Source organism: Geotrypetes seraphini, chromosome 4 (assembly GCF_902459505.1).
Source record: "Geotrypetes seraphini chromosome 4, aGeoSer1.1, whole genome shotgun sequence".
Lineage (NCBI taxonomy): Eukaryota > Metazoa > Chordata > Amphibia > Gymnophiona > Dermophiidae > Geotrypetes > Geotrypetes seraphini.
In genome coordinates this window covers 128,850,748-128,874,065 of record NC_047087.1, presented here as the reverse complement: position 1 = coordinate 128,874,065, position 23,318 = coordinate 128,850,748, and the positions used below count along the sequence as shown (strand labels likewise).

The following is a 23,318-nucleotide window of genomic DNA, read 5'->3' as shown; positions in this document are numbered from 1 at the left end:
TCAAAAAGTTTCCGCATTTTTATTTTTCTAAACACTATTTATTAAATATCTCAAAAGACAATAGCCTCACTTTTGTAATCACCCGGTTTGCGTGACTGACTAGTCAAATGGCATTCTACATCACACCCTCTTACCACTTCTCCCGCCCCGACTATTTCCTGTGAAAATATGAAAACACGGAAACTTGTGGAAGAACCCTTGTATTAGACAATGGAATAGATTTTTGCATTGTCTCTCTAATAATGTCATCCATTGAAGTGCGAACAAAGGATAGGTGAACAATACCTGTGTGTGTTTACGAACAGTCATTGGGATGTAATTATATTGTAATTGACCCACAATAATTCATGTTGCAAAAACAATATCAACAGCCATGTTTTTAACAATTTATAGTTGCATTTGAAGACCTTGAATGTCAGCAATTAAAGCACACCTAAAAAGCAAAAGGGTCTTTATAACAAAGTGCTCCTTTTATCAAGCCATGCTAGCGAGTTTAACGCGCGCGACTTTTCATCACGCTTTAACCCCTGCGCTGGCCAAAAACTACCGTCTGCTCATGAGGAGGCAGTAGCGGCTAGCGCAGCCAGCGTTTTAGCATGCGGTATTATGCGCATTAAACCGCTAGCGCGCCTTTGTAAAAAGAGCCCAAAGAGTGGTTAAAAGTGCCCTAGTGCGCCCTTACGCAGGTCATTCCCCTGTTGCTGGGGTAAATTGGCTGATTATATTATTTTTCTTATTAATGGCCATGCGTTAATTTTCCCATTAGTGCCAACCCAATAGCACAGGAGCCCTTACTGCTACCCATTATCTGGCAATAAGAGTTCATATGCTAAATCTGTACTAAAACTTTTGCTAATTGGTTAGCATTAAAGACGCAGGGTGTGCCTCACACCTCAATATACAGGGTATTTCATGCTAGTAACTCATACACAGACATGTAATTTAATCAAATAATATTTATTTAATTTATATTCAATTAACTTAAAGTTCAAATTAAAATTAAGATTATATTGCCAATTAATTATATGCATTTGCCAATTCTGGAAGACATTCTGTGTTTGAGGGGGGGCCCCGTCTCTCCTAAGTCTCTGGCCCAGGAGAAAAATCTCCCCATGAACAAAAGCTGGTGCTTGCTTATGTACTTTCACAATGATCAATATTACATCACTTCAATCTACTAATGGTCAGCCAGCACATCATTGTACAAGGGCTGGACTTATTTGAACATAGATACTAGGCTTAAAGAAAAGTTTTACCGAATTATATATTTGTTCACAGCAATTTCTGAATATGCATAAAACATTATAATATACCCGAAGAAAGCTCCCTTTCCCAGTATCCTTAAGAGTCTCAGGTTCCGACGTGCCACATTTCGACTACTGCTTCAGTTAAGTTTGAATGTTTTTAAACAGGGTGTTCTCTCAAAGTCTTTATCTTGAATTCAACTGCGAGTGAAAAAGTATTGTTTGTACAGACTTTGAGAGAACACCCTGTTTAAAAACATTCAAACTTAACTATCGGTTCCCTGAAGCAGTAGTTGAAATGTGGCACGTCGGAACCTGAGACATTTCTAAAAGTTTCAAGTTTCAAGTTTCAAGTTTATTAATGTGTTTGATGAATCGCTTATTAGAATTACTAAGCGATGTACAAAATCAAAATAGAGAATAATATAAAGAAACAAACATTTTAACAGTATACTTTCATAGAATACAAACATGAGTCAGGAGGGAAAGAGTAAAAGTTACAATTTTCAATTTATGGTAGAAAAATGGGAAAAACAAGAGGGTGAGGGGTAGTTAAACCATAGCACGATTTAAAATCTCACTAAAAAATCTAAATATTAAAAGCATCTTTAAACAGATAAGATTTTAAAAATTATTTGAATATTGTGACATCTCTTAAATTCAAAATATATTCTTAAGCTCTAAAAGTATAATGGAACAGCTTAAGTAATAATAACCAGCAACAGTCTTGATCTATATTGAACCCTGCAATGATTGGGTGTTGAGGCGGTGGTAACTGCCTCCATGACTCTGAGCAGATTTTGATTAGGAGTGGATAAGAATTCTGTATTAGTTTTTGCACAATCATTTTACAGAGGGACTATTTTTAGAACTGCATTCGTGTGCATGAGCTTCTTTTACTGTGATGTCGAGAGCGCCGCATTCTTCATTAAAATTTATGCCCAAAGCTGACTTTCGTCAGTATGTGCATAGACAGTGAGGGAATACTGAAAAGAAGGGCTCCAGAAGATAGAAAAGAACCTTGATAGCTTATATCGTTCCAGGATAATTTAATCCTTCTTCTTGCTAGCACCAACATTGGCCTTTGCTGTCCCTCTGACTTTCTTCATCCTGTTCTTACTTTGTTTACGTTGTTTCCTGGAAGTCTTTTTTTTTTTTTTTTTTTTTCTATAGACCATGCCTGGCCATTCTATGTTTTGATTCCTTTTTCTTTGCAAAGTCCAAAGAATCAGAAATCATGCCCTTCATAATCTTGTAAGTCTCTATCATATCCCCTCTAAGTCTCCTCTTCTCCAGGGAAAAGAGACCCAGTTTCTCCAATCTCTCAGCGTATGAAAGGTTTTCCAACCCCTTAATCAGACATGTCGCTCTCCTCTGAACTCTCTCGAGTAACGCCATATCCTTCTTAAGGTACGGTGACCAATATTGGACACAGTACTCTAGATGCGGACGTACCATTGCCCGGTACAGCGGTAGGATAACTTCTTTCGTTCTGGTTGTAATACCCTTCTTGATTATACCTAGCATTCTATTCGCTCTCTTAGCGGCCGCTGCGCACTGTGCCGTCGGCTTCATTGTCATGTCCACCATTACCCCCAAGTCCCTTTCTTGGGTACTCTCATTCAATAACATCCCTCCCATCGTATAATTGTACCTCAGGTTTCTGCTTCCCACATGCAATACTTTACACTTCTCAACATTGAACTTCATCTGCCATCTCTCTGCCCATTCCCCTAGTTTGTCCAAGTCTTTTGCAATTCTTCGCAGTCCTCCTTTGTCCGAGCTCCACTAAATAGTTTGGTGTCTGCAAATTTTATTATCTCACACTTCGTTCCTGTTTCTAGATCATTTATGAATATATTAAAAAGCAGCGGCCCGAGCACCGAGCCCTGTGCAACACCACTTGTGACCTTCCTCCAGTCTGAGTAGTGGCCCTTCACCCCTACCCTCTGTTTCCTACCCTCTAACCAGTTTCCGATCCATCTATGCACGTCTCCATCCACCCCATGGTTCTTCAGTTTCTGGAGTAGACGTTCATGAGGCACTTTGTCAAAGGCTTTCTGGAAATCTAGGTATATAATGTCTATGGGGTCTCCTCTGTCCATCTGTTTGTTAATTCCCTCAAAGAAGTGCAATATGTTAGTCAGGCACGATCTTCCCCTGCAGAAGCCATGTTGGCTGGTTTTCAGAAGTTCGTTTTTTTCAAAATGTTCATCGATGTTTTCTTTTATCCGTGCTTCTGCCATTTTCCCCGGAACTGAGGTCAGACTATCCGGTCTGTAGTTTCCCGGGTCACCTCTTGATCCCTTTTTAAAGATGGGCGTAACGTTGGCTATCTTCCAATCCTCCGGGATCACACCTGTTTTCAGAGATAGGTTGCAAATTTGCTGTAGTAGTTCCGCTATTTCCTCCTTTAGTTCCTTCAGAACCCTTGGATGGATTCCATCCGGACCCGGTGATTTGTCAGTTTTTAGTTTTTCTATGTGCCTGCGCACATCATCAAGGCTCACTTCCATGGATGTTAACTTTTGTGTTTGATTTCCATTGAAGATTTGCTCAGGTTCCGGTATGTTGGTTGTGTCTTCGTTTGTAAATACAGATTAAAAGAACATGTTAAGTCTTTCTGTGACCTCTTTCTCTTCCTTCACCGCTCCCTTTCTGTCTCCGTCATCCAGCGGTCCCACCTCCTCCCTAGCCGGTTGTTTCCCTTTAACATATCTAAAGAACAGTTTGAAATTTTGTGCTTCCTTGGCTAGTCTCTCTTCATACTCTCTTTTGGCTTTTCGAACCACACGGTGACATTCTTTTTGATACTTCCTGTGCTTTTTCCAGTTTCCCTCAGATTTGTCCATTTTCCATTTTTTGAATGAATTTTTCTTATTGCCTATCGCTTCCTTCATTATTTTAGTTATCCACACTGGGTCTTTTGTTTGACTCTTATTGCACCCTTTTCTGAATCTGGGTATATACAGATTTTGCGCCTCGCTCACCGTGTCCTTGAAAAAGGACCAGGCATGTTCTACCGTCTGCCATTTTTTGGAAGTGTTCCTAAGTCTCTTCTTTACCATTTCCCTCATTGCTTCGTAGTTTCCCTTCCTGAAATTAAAAGTTGTCGCTATGGTTCTCTTTCCTTTCAGCATTCCTACTTCCACCTTGAACTTGATCATATTATGATCGCTGTTTCCCAACGGTTCCACTACTTCCACTTCCTTTACAGGTCCCTTTAGTCCATTTAGGATTAGATCCAGAGTGGCATTTCCTCTCGTCGGTTCTCTAACAAGCTGCTCCATGAAGCAATCTTGTACAGCCTCCAGGAATTCTGTCTCCCTAGCGCATCTTGAGTTTCCAAGACTCCAGTCTATCCCAGGGTAGTTGAAGTCTCCCTTAATAACCGTGTTACCGCTTTTCCATTCTCGCTTCATCTCAGCTTCCATTTCTTCATCAATATCTCAGGTTTGTCCGGGTGGACGATAATATAGACCTATCTTTATTTCAGGCCCTTTCCTTCCTGGTATTTTAACCCATAGCGATTCTAGCTTGTTGGCCGTCTCTGCTGTATTCATTCTTGTCGATTGTATGATTTCTTTTATGTATATTGCTATTCCACCGCCTTTCTGTCCTGGTGATAGAGCTTGTACCCCGGCAGTGCTGTATCCCATTTGCTTTCCTTATTCCACCATGTTTCATAGATTCCAATGATGTCTATGTCCTCTGCAATGGCCATGGCTTCTAATTCCCTCATTTTGTTTCTTAGGCTCCTTCCATTAGTATATATGCAATTTAGCTCCTGGAATTTTGTTGCCTTCATTTCCTTTCCCTGTGCTTCGGTCTTTAGATTCTTCTCTTTGGCTTCAATCTTTCTAACCTCCTCTTCTGGGTTAGTTCTAAAGCCAAACACAAAAATGACATCTGGAGTTGTCTTGTACATCTTTGCCAACTTGTTCCGGATTTCAGTCTTGGGGACGGTGGCCTTTCCAGGATGAAGAACATCAATGCCCATCTGCTTGCACTGCAGAAATCATGAATTTGCGAGTTCTGATGGTCACAGTGTCGTTCATCTTGACTGCAACCTCCTCACTCCGGACGTAGAAAAGGAAGAGACGGAGCAACGCAGCCAATCATATGACAGCTCTCAGGTTCCAAGGGGCAGGCACAAAGAGCGAGGTTAGCTTGCTCTGATGTCACAAATCAAACTTTTAAGGCTGCTGCTGAAACTAAGATGCAGGTCCCTTTAAAGTTTAAGACAAATCTAATAGCAGGTTCTCAACATGGACTTCATTTGCCAAGTGGCTCATCCTCTCCGCTGGAATAGTTTCTACTGGTTATGCTGGTTCTTCTACGCTGGCATGTCCACTGTGGCGTTAATGTAGTGTCTCCCTGAACCTGATTTTATTCAGTGGCTGCTGCACTCCTCTGGTTCTTACAAATGCTTGCGCTGGAGGTATCGCAGCAGCCTTTGGCAATAGCGCTGCAGTTGGTCTCAGTAAGGATTTTCCTCCCAAATTCATTTTTGTTTTGTTTCCTACACTCAGCGTATTTTAGGTAGGCGGTCTTTCCTGGTCGACGTCATGGCACTTTCTATAAAAACTCAGCTTGGTGCTCAATTACCCAGTTTTGGTATTTCTCTGCACTGGGCCAGCAGTGCTGAGTGAGGTTATCGGCAGGGGTAAACCTGATGATTTTGTTTGGGGTATCTCTCCTTTGATCTACATTGTCTGAACTCGATTAGCAGTGGCTGAAACTTTTCCTGTCTCTTCTCCTTACATATCCAGCTTCTGAACGTCTATTCTAATTGGAGGATGCTCCAATGGAAAGAAGGAAGCATACTTCTAAACTGCCATTTGCTGAGAATAAGTCAGAGATCGATTTTTGTCCAATCACAAGGCTTTCTGAGATAATTATGATGTCCTTGGGGAATTCTGTCCGTTGCAGTTAGAAGTTTAAAGTAACTGTTATTATTATTATTTAATTCAAATAAAATTCATGTCTACTAAATCCAATTCGACCATGTTTATATATATTCATCTAATTAAAACATAAAATCTGATTCTGTATATGAGACATATCCTCTTATTCTATTCCACAACTCATAGGACAGCTAGTTCAATTCATTGTTGTTTCTTGCTGTCCTAAAAATTCCTTCAGCTTTTCCGGCTCCTCAAATTGAAAACTTTTACCTTTGTATGTAACTCGCATGAACCCAGGGTAATAAAGGCCATATCTTGCTCCCAGCTCCTGTAATTTTGTTCTCATTGCTAAAAATAGTCTGCGTCTGTTTGCAGTTTTCCTTGCAAAGTCCTGAACAAAAAGGATCTCTGAATCTTTATAAATTAAATTTCTATTTTCCTTTGCAATTTTTAAAATTTCCAAAACATGTTAGAAGTGCAACATACGGAAAATCAATGGTCTAGGACCTGACTGCCCATTAGACCTTTTGCCTGGCACTCTGTGTGCCCTTTCAATCTCAAGTGGCATCATTTGAACATTTTTAAAGCGTTTTGAATTGTTCCCTGAGAAGCTGTTCTACCTAAATCTATTAAACAATGACATCTGTCAAACAAAACAAGGTTGAAGTGTCTGGAGGAAAAGCTAAATGGCAGAAGGCAGATCCATCTACACCTTCTAAGGCTATGCTACCTTTGGATGCCCTGGATATGATTGAACTGATAGAGGATATAAGAAGTATTAAAGCAATGGTTACAGCAAATACTGATCAGCTGGCTGAAATGAAAGAAGAATTGGCAAACTTATCACAGAAGATGGAAGTGGTAAGCAGGAAAGTGGGACAGTTGGACACACAAATTTAAAAACTTGAAATGAAACAGGTACAATGTAATAATGATCATAAGGCTATCCAAAAACTTAGAAAAAAAGGTTGGTGGATATGGAGAATAGGAGAAATAATTTAAGAATATTAGGTTTGGCTGAGGGGATTGAAGGGAAAGATGCAGTAGCCTTTTTGGAGGAAAATATACCAAAGATGTTCCCCATTAAATTTATTAAGTCATGTTTTAACTGGAAGAATAAGTGGGTTTTTTTATGAACTTGGAGATGCAAGGAAAATTTTTAGCATGATTTGTAATTATCACAATATAGGAAAATGCAAAGAAATTATGCAGACCTATAGCTGTTTACTTTTAAGGAGCTTGTATAATAACACATTTGCATGAGCCAGTCAAGAATCTGCTCAGCGCTAAACAGGAGCGCCAAATTGCATTCCTGCTTGGTGCCGCTCAGCAGCTGAAGAAACCTGATCTAGCAGCAGCCACCATCAACCGGGTTAGCAGCGGGGCAGGAGCGCAGAAAGCTCGCTTCTGCCTCACCTCTGGACCACCAGGGATCAGCAGAGGAGGTACGAGGACAAGGCAAGGAGGGGGAACAGGGTGCAGAGCCTGAGAGAGAGAGAGGGGGGCTTGGTGCAGAATCTGATAGGGGAGGGAGGGGGGCTGGGTGCAGAGCCTGATAGGACAGGACACTACCCGATTTATATTCGAGTCAACATTTTTATTTTTATTTTTCCTTTGGGGGGAAATGGGGACTTCGACTTATATTCAGATCAACTTATATTCAAGTATATAAGGTACATTCCCTCCACCTTATTTATTAAATTGGAGAAGTGCCCTTACTAGTGCTATCCAGCCAAAAGCAGTACACGAAGAAGGATGCTTTTCTGACTTCTGCCTGTGAAAACCTCACATCCTTTGCAAGAGTAATGGCACCCTATGGTGGGGTGCCAAGGGGAATGGGGAGCTCAGGGTGGTTATAACATAGGACAAGACCTATGATTTTTTAATGGGGGTTGGACTTTTGAATTTGAGTGCCATGGAAGCCCGATTACTTGTACTGGGTGTTACGGGAAGAATTATTTTGATGGGGGCCGATTCTGTCTGTCCTTTATGGCATTTTAATTAAATTTAGCTCACAACCTCCCCAACATGGCGTATTTTAACCTATTCTCTACACAGTAGATAATTAACATCAGGTCCTATCTAGAATTAACTAGGAGCTGTTTTAGTGAGGGCTCACTATGTAGTGTGAACAGCTTGCACAGCCATGCCATTTAGCATGAACTTGCAAAGCCCTTTATTCGCATATGGCATGCCTTCATTTGCATGTCGAGGCTACAAATTTTTGCAAGCCCACACAAATGTTTTTAAGGACTCTGGTAAAGGAGGACATTTTCTTTGTATCACTGATCCTGTTTTATCCATGGTAAAAAGCTTTTCTAAAAACACATGAATATGTTACATGTATGTAAGAATGCAAATTGCCAATAACATGCATACTTTTATGCATGCTGTCCAGTAGGCTTAGTTTACCCTAAGTGGAATATTTTAATTTTACATATAGGAGTAAATCTATAATCCTGCGGTACTCCACTGATTTCCTCTGTCATTTCGGAGGGGGTACCATTCACCACTACCCTCTGAAGCCTACTTCCAAGCCAGTTCCCAACCCATTTCGTCAATGTGTCGCCCAATCCTATAGAACTCATCTTGCTCAGCAACCTGCGGTGTGGTACGCTATCGAATGCTTTACTGAAGTCCAGGTACTCTCCAACATCCAGCTTCCTCGTCACCCAGTCAAAGAAGCTGATCAGGTTGGATTGCCAGGATCTCCCCTTAGTAAATCCATGTTCACGGGGATCCCGTAGATTCTCCTCGTTCAGGATCGTATCCAATTGGCGTTTGATTAGAGTTTCCATTAGTTTGCACACTATTGATGTGAGTCTGTAGTTTGCTGTCTCCATCTTGGAGCCTTTCTTGTGGAGTGGAATGACCATGTTACTGATTTTTATCATCAACTGCCATTGGTTTCAAGTTGAGGCATAGGTTAAATTTAAGCTGGGCTATATTTGTTTTAAGGCACTAACAGGCTCAATTCCTGAGTATCTTATACAATCTTTTATTATCACACATTCTAAACATCCTAGGAAAATTCATTCATTGTTTTCTTTCCCTTCTGTGAAAGGATATAAATATAAGAAATTTCAGGAACAATCTTTTCAGGCAGCCTCATGGACTAGGGATTTAACTTATATATTTACACTCCCAACTTCATATCAACAATTTTGACGTGTCTTAAAAACATATCTTTTCAGGGAACACTTTGGAAGTTAGAAATCGGATGTCTATTCATTTGTATTACTAGGCCTTGTGAACTGCATAGAACTTAATGGTATTTGCAGTATACAAGTGAGTTTTATGTTATGTTATGGTGAGATGATGCATTTATTATCTTGTTAGGACTGTGTACAGGAAAACTGAAGATAATTGTATAGATAATAGTGGAATATGTGGAATATCTTTTGTTCTTTCATTTGTATGACACTGTTTTTGATTAAAAATCAATAAAGAATTTAAAAAAAAAGAAATGCACTTGAATTATAGATTATTTTTCAATGTAATACTTGGATAGATAATGTGTACAAATCTACTCTCTTATTCCTAGATGCTCAATAGTGTTCAGGTAAACTAATTCTAATATATTTTTATGGGATACACTGAAACATAGTACTGTAGAACATTTGTATAAAATTGTTTTTATTTTTTTGTCTCCTATTTTTAAATTGTTATACGCTTTGAAGTACTTGACATTGTGTGTATACCAAATTTTTAATAAACTTGAAACTTGATGTGTCTTTGTGATATGTTGTTAATGTATGTGTATGGTCCATTATGTTCCTAATCTGTGTTTTCGACATCATTAGTGAGAGAGGCTAACACACACACACACCAGATTCTATACATTTGGGATCCCAAATTTCCAAGTAGTGTGCAAATCTGGGCATGCAGTTTACAGAATAATGCCAGTTGCATGCCTAATTTACCCCCTTTTACAACAACGCACAAGAGTTTTTTAGTGCTGGCCGATGCACTAAATGCTCTGCGCTGCTCCGAAGGTAATAGAATTCCCATGCACGTTGGAGCGGTGCAGAGCATTCTGCACTCCGGCCAGCACTAAAAACCTCTTGCACAATTTTCTAAAAGGGGGGACGTAAATTTTAAATTAGACATCAGTTGTCATTGTGGTGTTAATAGGTGCTAATTGACACTAATTTGTAAGTAGTTATGTGTTCAACTGCACTTAGGCGCTTCTCTATATGCACAGACCTGGATTCTATATAAGGCGCCAATATAATGTATCAATCAAGCAATGGCGCAATATAAAGAATCTCTCCTCCGAGAAAGATAGGCCCTGGAAATGTAGGCCAGGGTTTTCCAGGTCTACATTTACGGCACCTATCTTTGTCATGAATCATGCCTGCGTAGGTGCTGTAGGTCATCTAATGCCACTTCCAGCATTAGCCACGCCCACAGTCATGTTAGGCAACCTAAAGTGCCTACGTAGGTGCAATTCCAGCGCCTTGAAACTCAGTTAAAAATGTTGTTTAAATGCCTAATGGCACCTAAAAAAATCAGCACCTTTTAGAGAATCCGGGTCACAGTGCCTAAATGCTCTAGCGCACAACTACAAATGAGGTATGAAAATGGATGCACAACTGCCAAATTCGAGCAACAGCATTTACACCAGTCTTTAACATGGCAAAAGTTCTGATGCCTAAAATTAGGTACAAACAAGCCAACTTACACCCTATTCTATAATGGCAATATCACATACAATCACTGTTACAGATTTGGTGCTTAGGTCCTGATTCTATAAACGGCGCCTAACTGCTAGGTGCCGTTGAGCACAATTGTCAGTCTTCCACTAGGCACTGTTTATAAAATCATGCCTCGTGGCACTTAAGCGGTCTTAGGTGCAGGCAGACATTGAATCCTTAGGGCACTGCCATTTAGGCCAGGGTTTTCTTGGCCTAAATGAGTGCGCCAAAGTCAAACCATGCCCAAAATTTGCCCTGAATGCCCAGAATCTGTCCCTAACCAAGCCTACTTGCTGGTAAGCACCTCGGAGCAGACGTCTACCTTGAAGTGGTAAGCACCTACTAGCTAATTAATAGTTCTTTAAATTGATTTATAATGGTGCTTTCAGTTAACAGCACCAATTAAGCCAATTTAAAAAATTAAGTTTGGCTAGGCACGTCAATCTAGTCATCTAACATCAATTGCCGTTTATAGAATCTGGGTCTTATTGTTCATAATTCTAGTGCCTAATTTTTGATGCCCTCTGTAGAATCTACCCTTTAGTGTCTTTTACTAGAGTATACCTAATCAGATATTTTGGTTACATATAAAAAAAAATTCAGAACTTGATTCAGAATTTGTTTCATTTTTATTATTTTGTAGAATCAAAAGGGTTGTTGTTAGTTAATCTCAAGTTTCTCAGTCAACATTCATTTATAGTGATTTACTTTCTGGTCAGCTGTAGAGTTTAAAATATGTTTTGAACATGAACTTGCTTTGAACTGTATTTAAACTTTAAAGGTACTAAAGAAAGACACACAAGACTTCAGTGGCTGCAATACATGAGATGAGGGCATATAAAGATGCATTGTGAAAGCATTTTTTATCAAGACCAGAGAGATAATAGAGTCGTATCTTGAAGTTCAACTTCTCATTGGACTCTGCCTGTTGTTTTTAGATCTCAATATTGTCACACCTGTGCCCCCAAAGGAAACCCAATGTATAACTACACGATGGGGGGATGATACTGGGGGAAGGCAAACTGGAAAAGGACTTGAGGGTTTTGGTGGATAAAACAATGAAGCCGACGGCACAATGCGCAGCAGCCTCAAAGAAGGCGAACAGAATGTTGGGCATTATCAAAAAAGGTATCACTACCATAACGAAGGAAGTTATCCTGCCACTGTATCAGGCGATGGTGCGCCTGCATCTGGAAGACTTCATTCAGTACTGGTCGCCGTACCTTAAGAAGGATATGGCGATACTCGAGAGGGTCCAGAGAAGAGCAATGAGAATGATAAAAGGCATGGAAAACCTTTCATCTGCTGAAAGGCTAGAGAAGCTGGGGCTCTTTTCCCTGGAAAAGCGGAGACTTAGAGGGGACATGATAGAAACTTATAAGATCATGAAGGGTAGAGAGAAGGTAGAGAGGGACAGATTCTTCAGACTAGCGGGGGCAACAAAAACAAGAGGACATTCCAAAATATTGGAAGGAGACAGATTCAGAACAAATGCTAGGAAGTTCTTCTTCACTCAGAGGGTGGTGGACATCTGGAATGCGCTTCCAGAGGAGGTGGTAGGGCAGAGTATGATTTTGGGTTTCAAAATGGGATTAGATGATTTCCTGAAGGAAAAGTGGATTGAAGGGTATAGTTAGAGGGTTACTATACAGGATATTAAATGATTAGGGAATAAAATGTTTTAGGTAAAAGATCACTTATAGGTCATGGACCTGGAGGGGCCGCCGCAGGAGTGGACTGCTGGGCATGATGGACTCATAGTCTGACTCGGCAGAGGCGATGCTTATGTTCTTATGTTACTTCAATCTGGCGTGGTCCCTTTAGAATTAGGGTGCCTTTCAAATTGGTTACCAATAGGCAGTTGCCTATCTTAGCTTATCTCCAAGGTCCCTTTAAAGAACACCATGTAACCATGTGAGCATGGAAATATAACCAAAAGAAAAGGTTACTCAAAACAAACTAACTCTAATGCCAGCTCTGGACTTTAGTAGGCAAATTATATACAGTCCTCTTCACCAGAGTCTTAAGGTTAGTCATACATTATGCAGGAAAAGAATACAATCCTTTAGCTTAATGCTTCACTGTTGTACAACAGCTGAAATAAGCAGCTCCTTATTCCTGAGCTGCAGGAGGGGAGTTTATGGCATTAATTAATGAGCCAACACTACTGGACTGCTGGTACAGGTAGCCATGAGAAAGAGACAGAATCATTTATATTTCTGAGAAGCAGGTTCCTTAGCAAGGCACACACGGCTTTATATCATTCAGAGAAAACATAGCAGTTTTACACTCAGAGATCCTCAATACGTTTCTGAGAAGCAGGCAGGCTAAATGCAATTAACAGGTTGCTATAGTAACCACTATCAGTTGGGATTCTCACACGAAGATCTGTTAACAGTGAATCAGAGAAACAAACAGACTGAGTTTCCGGATCAGTAGTGCTGCCCGATTCAGGAAAAAAAATTCGATTCGATTCAGCCTATTGAATCGATTTTTCGATGTGATTTTCCTGCCTAATTGGGTCTTTTTTTAAACATCCTGGTGGGTTTATTTTATAGCCTCGTCACCCCTTTTATAGCTTCTTAACTCCTTTGCCTTCTCCTAACCATATTGGCACCATGGTGTAAACAAAATAAACAAACAAAAATCCTAGTTAAATCCTAGCTCACGTTTGCAGTTTAATACCAGGTCTAGCAGGATACACGTTTCAAATCTGACATATTGTTATCACAAAACAGAAAATAAAATTTTTTTTTCTACCTTTTGTTGTCTGGTCATTATTCAAATCTTGTCGATCCCAGGCTCTGGTTGTCTTCTGATAACTTGCTTGCCAGGGTCTCCTTTCTTTTTTCTCCATGCTAACCATCAATCTTCTATCTCTGTCCTCCCCTTATGTTTCCCTTTCCTCCCCTGGAGGTCTGGCATCTTTCCTTTTTTTTGTCTCCACCCACAGTTCCACCTTTACTTAAATAACCTTTCATTCAGCATCTCTCCCTCCTTCCCCACCACCCCAGGGTCCACCATCTCTCTCTTTCTGTTCCTTTCATCCCTAATCCCATTGTCCACAATCTCTCTCCCTCTCCTCTGTTTTTAGACCTATTATTTCTTCCCCCCAAAGTCCGGCATATGCACATCTCTTTGAAACCCCCCCCTTCCCTGCATGTTCCCCCTGAAGGCCTACACCCCATCCCTGAAGGCCAGCCTGTCTCCCATGAAGGCCTACACTCCACCCCTGAAGGCCTGCATGTCCCCCCTGAAGGTCTGCACCCCCCCCGAAGGCCTACACCCCACCCTGAAGGCCTGCATGTCCCCCTGAAGGCCTACACCCCACCCTTGAAGGCCTGCATGTCCTCCCTCGAACGCCTACACCCCACCCCTGAAGGCCTGCCTGTCCCCTCTGAAGGCCTGTACCCCACTCCGGAACGCTGCACACACACCCCCCCCCCCTGAAGGCCTGCATGTTTTCCCTGGCCTCCCAGCATCAATTTACCTAATTTCAGCACCCTGCATAAGATCCTCTGACATCAGAGAAGGGGCTGGCAGAGAGAAGAGAGCTCCAAAGACGTATGGCAGCTTGTAAAGATCGCTAGCACCAGCGATCTTATGCAGGCTGCTGAAATTAGGTAAATTGATTCTGGGAGGCCAGGGGGGAAGCCGGACTCCAGCGGGAGGCCAGCAGATAAGCCACTTCCCGACTGACCCTTCCTATTTGCCCTCTAAAGCAGGAGCAGCAGGCCAGCAAGAAGCAGCACTGCCGCTCCTGCTTTAGGGGCGAGGGGGGAAGGTCAGTCAACGAATCAGGAGGCTGATTTTTTGTCGTTGTAAATTGATTTGAATTGATTCGAATCGTGAATTGGGCAGCACTACTGGTCAGTGTTTGGTTTATTTTAGTCACTGTTTTGTACAGTGAAGGATACTGTCCCTTTGCTTAAAGCACAGAAGAAAAATGTAGAAAACTTTACAGTCCAAAGTTATCCTCTCTGGTAGACCACGCAGTCTGCTTACCAGAGAAAAAAAATCCATTTATGGAAAACATCCAAAAGACTCAGGTTTGTTTCAAGCCATAAGAACATAAGCAATGCCTCCGCTGGGTCAAACCTGAGATCCATCGTGCCCAGCAGTCCACTCACATGGCGGGCCAACATGTCCAGGACCTGTGCAGTAATCCGCTATCTATACCCCTCTATCCCCTTTTCCAGCAGGAAATTGTCCAATCCTTTCTTGAACCCCAGTACCGTACTCTGCCCTATTACACCCTCTGGAAGCGCATTCCAGGTATCCACCACACGTTGGGTAAAGAAGAATTTCTTAGCATTCGTTTTGAATCTGTCCCCTTTCAACTGTTCTGAATGTCACTTCCATTTGCTCTGGCCAAACCTCAGCAGCAGCATTGTGGACTTCCACGATCATAGCTTCATCTGGCTCTGAGGAAAAGAGACCTGAGGGAAGGTTGCCTTCACCTTGCTCATCTCTCATTTCTCAGTCAGGGCTGCCTGCCTGGTCTTGGGTAAGCTCAGTCCCATTCTGAGCTTCATGTCTCTCCTCCTGTCCTGCCTCTGCTTTCTGTTGAGCCTCGCTTTAAGCTGAGGGGAAAAAACCACACACCCTTGGCTTCAGTGGGGGAAAGGGCTTTCCTTCCTCTGCCTGGGATGTTTCTCTGAGGGAAAACTGTCAATTTTCTGCCTTAGAGGAATTGGATAATAGAAGGGCAGAGATTTCTTACTTTGCTTTGGCACTGCCTCAGGTAAGGCAAAGCTTTCCTGTTCTGTCTCAGTCTCATCTTCACTGCACATAGAGTAGTCAGCTAAATTACTGTCATGGGCTCTGACCTGGTCTGCCCTTCTGCACTGGGGTTTATATGATTTCCTATACTTCTCTGTGATAAACCTTGGTGTTGCAGTAGGTTTGTCACAATATAAAGCAATAATGATTTGCTATCAATTCTTGTATGGAACCATACCTGAATTGTTTAAACGTAAGATGTCAAATTATTTACCATCCAGGTCTCTGTGTTCTGAGAACTCAGCGTTACTAAAAACAAATGTTAATCTAAACTATGCTGAGACCAGTAAAATAGCCTTTTGCTGTGTGGGAGTCAAATTGTGGAATTCACTTGTTGGTCAATTACGAAAATGTCATGACAGGGGTAATTTCAGAAAAATATTAAAAACGCAGTTATTTGTTAATGCATTTTTCTAGGAACTGATCTTTGCAGTTCTTTTGATGGGCACTTCACATGATTTTCTGATATTTAATGTTTGTTTGATTTTATTTGTTTTATTGAATTATGTATGTAATGATATATAAACTGTTTAGGTTTAAACAGTATATCAATTTTTAAAATAAAATAAATACTGTAACAGACTTCTTATTCTGAATATGGTAAAGAATAAACGAGATTCAATACATGGATATTTGGGGGGCAATAATTGAAATATTTTAATATGGGCAGTGACAAAGTAAGGGGGGCAAGGGGGCAGTCTTCCCCGGGGCCATCTTCCTAAAGGCACAGAACCCCTTTCTCTCCACCCCCTTTCTTCTCCTTGCAACGCCTTCCCCCAAACCTTTTTGACTTCCCTGGTACGAGGTTGCTGCCTGTGTCAGCAATGGTGCTCTCTCCGATGTCACTTGTGGGACCCACGCCTAGGAAGTGGCGTCAAGGGGAGAGCTGACACCGATGTGGGCATGCTGCTTACACTGGAGAAGTTAAAAAGGTACCATGTATATTGATCCGGCGGAACTCAGGAATTTACTTGAATCAGTCAAAATGCAGTGACTGTGATCTTTCTATTCACTTTCTTCTTGTTTGTCATAATTTTGTGCCATGCCTAATTTTTTCTAGCTTTCTGCAAAGACATGATACTGATTATTCTGCTGATTTCTAGGAGGTAGTGGATTACTCTGCAGTATTTCTCTACTGTCCTTACATAAACTGTATACGTTGTACACTCAGCGTGTTCCCTTTTGTGTGGACATGCTGCGTACTGACAATCTTTGTTTTTCGCTCTACAGGCTGATGTTGCTATTTTTTCTGTTTTTGTTTTTAGCATTCCCTTGTTTCTTTTATGCTTTTCCAGGGTAATGAGAATGAGGAGCCCACAGTCTATCTGTGTTTTACAATTTGATCCAGATGGCTGATTTACACATTATTTCTTTTAATGTAAATGGTTTAAATCACCCAATTAAGCGCACTAAGATTGCTATCTTAAGACTAAAAACCCAGATGTTATCTTTATTCAAGAGACTCATCTTCCCTTTGATGCTGCTTCCAAGCTTTCCATCCCAAGATTTTCCAATCACATTTTCTCACCAGCCACCGTTAGGAAAAAAATTGAGTTTCATTTTTTTTCAAAACTAATTTACCGATCTCCATTCTTTCATATAAAACAGATTCAGAGGGACGATGGTTTCTGGCTCATGTTGGGTTGCACTCAACTGAATTAGTATTGCTCATTGTATATGGATCTGACCTTGATCATCCAGAATTTTTTTAGAGAACTGCAAACTGTCTCAATAGATTTTGCTGATCATCCCATTCTTGCAGGAGGAGACTTTAATCAGGCTCTTGATCTCATTCTAGATCTTCCTCATGCAAATCCTCCAAATCTAGATCACATGTTGAAATTCATAACCTTATAGATAATTTCTCTTTACTAGACCCATGGAGACTTTTGAACCCGAAAGGGAAAGATTTTACTCACTTTTCACCACCTCATACTACATACTCAAGAATTGACTTTTTTCTTATACAGCCTCAGCACCCTGGGGTTGTGGGTTCAAACCCACGCTGCTCCTTGTGACCCTAGGCAAGTCACTTAATCCCCCCATTACCCCAGATACATTAGGTACATTGTGAGCCCGCCGGGACAAACAGAGAAAAATGCTTGAGTACCTGAATAAATTAATGTAAACCATTCTGAGCTCCCCTGGGAGAACGGTATAGAAAATTGAATGAATGAATGAATGAATAAATAAATAAATAAATAAGTAAGTAAGTAAGTTTGGCCCGGTCACTGACAAATGTTGTTATTCATCCTATTACACTCTCCGATCACTCCTCCATTTCCCTATATCTCAAGATTGAACTCAACTCAAAAAAGCCCTCCTCATGGAGATTAAGAAATTATCTATTTGCAGAAGAGGATATTGTTACTAAACTTAAAGAATTTACAACCAATTTTTTTCAAATAAACTCAGTTGATCAGGAAATAGCAACTTTCATTGTGTGGGAGGCTTATAAAGCTACATTGCATGGAGAGTTGATCAAACTTTCATCATGGAAAAATAAATTATCCTTATACAAAGAGAAAGTTCTTGAACAAAGTATCAAACATTTAGAGAAACAACACATGGATGATCCCTCTCAACATTCATAAATCCGGCGTTGCCCGGATATTTATTTATCCCAAAATGTCCAACCCCCTACATGTCCCACCCCCCTATGTCCCACATGTCCCACCCCCCACGTTACCCCCCCCCCCACATGTCCCATATGCCCCACCCCCATGTCCCAACCCCCTACCCTCCACATGTCCCAAAGGAATGTCCCTCTCTATGGGGCTGAACTTAGACTTAAACGGCATCGGGAGTGTCGGTATTCATCTCTGCGAGCCCGAAAACTATGGATTGGACATTAATATCTGTCGCTTTTGATAATTTTAACATATCACCCCCCTTCCCACCCCCACAGTATTTTACCCCGTCCCACCTGCACAATATTTTTCCCCAGATAGTAAGTCATATGTGTACCAAGTTTGGTTGAAATCTCTCCATGCGTTTCAGAGTTATGCTGAGTATTCATGTGTGAGCCCGAAAACACTATGGGGTAGATACTAAAATCTGTCATTTTCAATCATTTTTACATATCCCCCCCTTCCCACCCCCAAAGTGTTTGTCCTCAGATAGTAAGTAATGCGTATGTCAAGTTTGGTTGAAATCTGTCCATGCATTGAAGAGTTATGCTGGAACATACATACATACACACACACATATATTCAAATTATAATGTGAAATATTTGACAAAATGAATACAATACAACTAACGCAAAACTTGATTATAAACAACAATTTTAGTTTCACCTCCAGGAGCAAGAACATATAAATTCTTGGGTGAACCCACCCTTGAGCAAGCAACATAGAGTTGTGGGCCGCGAGACCCCCAGAACATATCACCCCAGGTAGTGAGGGATCTGCATACCAAGTTTCGTTCAAATCGGTCAAGCCGTTTTTGACTTACAGTGAGAATGGCAGCTTTTTACATTTTTTCCATTGACATGAATGGGTGAAATCTGATTTTCTGTTTGTAGCTCCGCCCACATGTGCAGGTGGGCCGCGAGACCCCCAGAACATATCACCCCAGGTAGTGAGGGATCTGCATAACAAGTTTCGTTCAAATCGGTCAAGCCGTTTTTGAATTACTGTGAGAATGGCAGCTTTTTACATAGAGTTGTGGGCCACGAGACCCCCAGAAAATATCACCCCAGGTAGTGAGGGATCTGCATACCAAGTTTCGTTCAAATCGGTCAAGCCGTTTGTGAATTACTGTGAGAATGGCAGCTTTTTACATTTGTTCCATTGACATGAATGGGTGAAATCTGATTTTCTGTTTGTAGCTCCGCCCACATGTGCAGGTGGGACGCGAGACCCCCAGAACATATCACCCCAGGTAGTGAGGGATCTGCATACCAAGTTTCGTTCAAATCGGTCAAGCCGTTTTTGAATTACAGTGAGAATGGCAGCTTTTTACATTTTTTCCATTGACATGAATGGGTGAAATCTGATTTACTGTTTGTAGCTCCGCCCACGTGTGCAGGTGGGCTGCGAGACCCCCAGAACATATCACCCCAGGTAGTGAGGGATCTGCATACCAAGTTTCGTTCAAATCGGTCAAGCCGTTTTTGAATTACTGTGAGAATGGCAGCTTCTTACATTTTTTCCATTGACATGAATGGGTGAAATCTGATTTTCTGTTTGTAGCTCCGGCCACGTGTACAGGAGGGCCGCGAGACCCCCAGAACATAGCACCCCAGGTAGTGAGGGATCTGCATACCAAGTTTTGTTCAAATCGGTCAAGCCGTTTTTGAATTACTGTGAGAATGGCAGCTTTTTACATTTTTTCCATTGACATGAATGGGTGAAATATGATTTTCTGTTTGTAGCTCCGCCCACGTGTGCAGGTGGGACGCGAGACCCCCAGAACATATCACCCCAGGTAGTGAGGGATCTGCATACCAAGTTTCGTTCAAATCGGTCAAGCCGTTTTTGAATTACTGTGAGAATGGCAGCTTTTTACATTTTTTCCATTGACATGAATGGGTGAAATCTGATTTTCTGTTTGTAGCTCCGCCCACGTGTGCAAGTGGGCAGCGAGACCCCCAGAACATATCACCCCAGGTAGTGAGGGATCTGCATACCAAGTTTCGTTCAAATCGGTCAAGCCGTTTTTGAATTACTGTGAGAATGGCAGCTTTTTACATTTTTTCCATTGACATGAATGGGTGAAATCTGATTTTATGTTTGTAGCTCCGCCCACGTGTGCAGGTGGACCGCGAGACCCCCAGAACATATCATCCCAGGTAGTGAGGAATCTGCATACCAAGTTTCATTCAAATCGGTCAAGCCGTTTTTGCGTGATCGCGGCACATACACACATACACACACATACACACATACATACCTCCGATTTTATATATATAGATTACCAACTTCTAAGACTTAAATATGAATACAATTCTCTTCTCTCTCATAAAGCTAGACGAGACTTATTTGTCCATGCCTCTGGACAATATTTGGGAGACACTATTGTAGGGAAATCCCTTGCAAAATATCTTAGAACTAAATGGAAAAAATTCACCATCTCCTCCATACTGACTGATTCCAGTCAATCGAAGATGAATCAGGCCTCAATTATGTTCCAATTTGAACAATTTTATGCAACTCTTTATTGTTCCAAATCCTATTCATCGACTTTAGACATTGATACATATTTAGAACACATTTCTCATCCTCAACTTCAAGAAAATCTCAAACAGGACTTAGAATCCCCGATCTTAATTCCAGAAATATTATCTGCTATATCCTCATTAGCAAAATCTATCAAAACCACTCTGTTTGACAAATTCATCACCTAAACAGACCAATCCACGCTCACTACGCTTTTTCCCCCTACAACTCAAAGCAATCTTCAGGCAATTCCAACCCCTCTCACTTTCCCTCCCACTTTCAACCCCTCTTACATTTCCCTCCACTACTCCTTTCTTCTGTAACTTTCCCCTCATGCATTTGTAATTCGCTGAATGTCCAGCCTTCTTTCGATGTTGAACCACCTAGAAGTCGTCTGACTATGGCAGTATAGAAAAATAAAGTTATTATTATTATTAGTCCGGCACTTGGATACTCATGACCTGATGAAAGCCAATCAACATGGCTTCAGGAAAGGAAGTCATGTATGACGAATTTACTTCAATTTTTTGAGACAGTGAACAAACAAATTGATAGTGGACAACCGGTGGATATAATATACTTAGACTTCCAGAAAGCGTTCGACAAGGTTCCACATGAAAGACTTCTCAAGAAACTACAAAGCCATGGAATAGAAGGAGACATACTGAGATGGATAGACAAATGGCTGGAGAATAGAATGCAGAGGGTGGGCATAAATGGGAAGTTCTCAGACTGGGAGAAAGTGACTAGTGGTGTGCCTCAGGGCTCGGTACTTGGGCCCATCTTATTCAATATTTTCATCAATGACCTGGAAGAAGGAACGTCCAGTGAGATCATCAAGTTTGCAGATGACACAAAGCTACGGCGGGCAATCAGATCACAGAAGGATAGCGAGGAACTCCAGAGCGACTTGTGTCAGTTAGAGAAATGGACAGAGAAGTGGCAGATGAAGTTTAATGTGGAAAAGTGCAAAGTAATGCATCTGGGCAGAAAGAACAAGGAGCACGAGTATAGAATGTCAAGTGCAACTCTGGGTAAGAGCGAACAAGAAAAGGACCTGGGAGTACTGATAGATAGGACCCTGAAACCATCAGTGCAATGCGCGGCAGCAGCAAAGAAAGCAAATAGAATGTTAGGCATGATAAAGAAAGGAATCACGAGCAGATCACATAAAGTTATGATACCGCTTTATAGAGCAATGGTCAGACCACACTTGGAATACTGCGTCCAACATTGGTCTCCCTACCTAAAGAAGGATATAAAACTGCTGGAGAGGGTGCAGAGGCGAACATCGAAGCTAGTATAAGGTATGGATAACTTGGATTACAAAGAATGACTTAGGAAACTGGGACTGTTCTCCCTTGAGAAAAGGAGACTGCGAGGGGATATGATCGAGTCTTTCAAAATACTGAAAGGAATCGACAAAATAGAGCATGAAAAAAAGTTATTTACGATGTCCAAAGTGACTCGGACAAGAGGTCATGGACTGAAGCTGAGCGAGGACAAGTCCAGGACAAATATCAGGAAGTTCTGCTTCACGCAGCGAGTGATGGACACCTGGAATGCTCTCCCAGAGGAGTTATTGCGGATTCCATTGTTCTAGGATTTAAAGGCAAGCTAATTGCACATCTCCTTGCAAGGCGCATAGAGGGATACGAGTGACTAAGGTTACGCCAGGGTACACATGGCTGGGCCTTTGCATGTGCGGATCGCCGGACTTGATGGACCTAAGGTCTGATCCGGAGATGGCAGTTTTTATGTTCTTATGTTCTTATGTGTTTATAGAATTGCACCTAGCGGCACCTAAATTGAGCATAGGAATTCCCTATTTATCCCTATTTTTCTTGACCAGCGCCTAAGTCCAGTATAGGCACCTACCATTCCAAACACACATGATCTTATTCCTAACCGTACCTACTTTCTGGTAGGCACCTACTATCCAATTAATTTTAATATTTGCCAATTATGAGTTGCTAATTGCTCATCATTGCCGATTAAACTTTTAAAAAAATTACCCCCCATACAAAATCGTAGCATTGAGTTTAGTGCCGGTTGCGGCAGTAACAGCTCCAACGCTATAGAATTCCTATGAGCATTGAAGTTTCAAGTTTTCAAGTTTTATTAAATTTTGATATAATTGCCTATCAATAAATTTCTAAGCAAAGTACAGGTATAAAAAAAAAATACAGATTAAAACAAGAAGTACATAATAAATAAGCCTCAAATATGGGATAGCAAACATCTTGAAACATGAAGGGAAAATGGGGAAGAAATACAATCATTATAGGACAGAGAGACATGTAAGGTTATAACAGCTAGGAAAGGGTAAAGAGAGAGAGAAGGTCTTAAAATAGGGTCTTAAAAGTAGAGGTTAAGATGAAAAAGCACCCTTAAATACGTGACATTTCAGTTTGCCTTTAAATTGGTCAAGTATTTTTTCCTCTCTTAAATGTAAAGGTAATGCGTTCCAAACATGAGGAGCTGTGACAGAAAATATTTCTAGACGTTTTGTACCAATTATCCCTTTT

At 41.2% G+C, this 23,318-nt stretch overlaps 1 pseudogene; it reads right to left on the bottom strand.

The window, feature by feature from the left end:
• Window positions 1-2,014: 2,014 nt before the first annotated feature.
• Window positions 2,015-5,302, bottom strand: LOC117359528 (annotated as a pseudogene).
• Window positions 5,303-23,318: the final 18,016 nt, after the last annotated feature.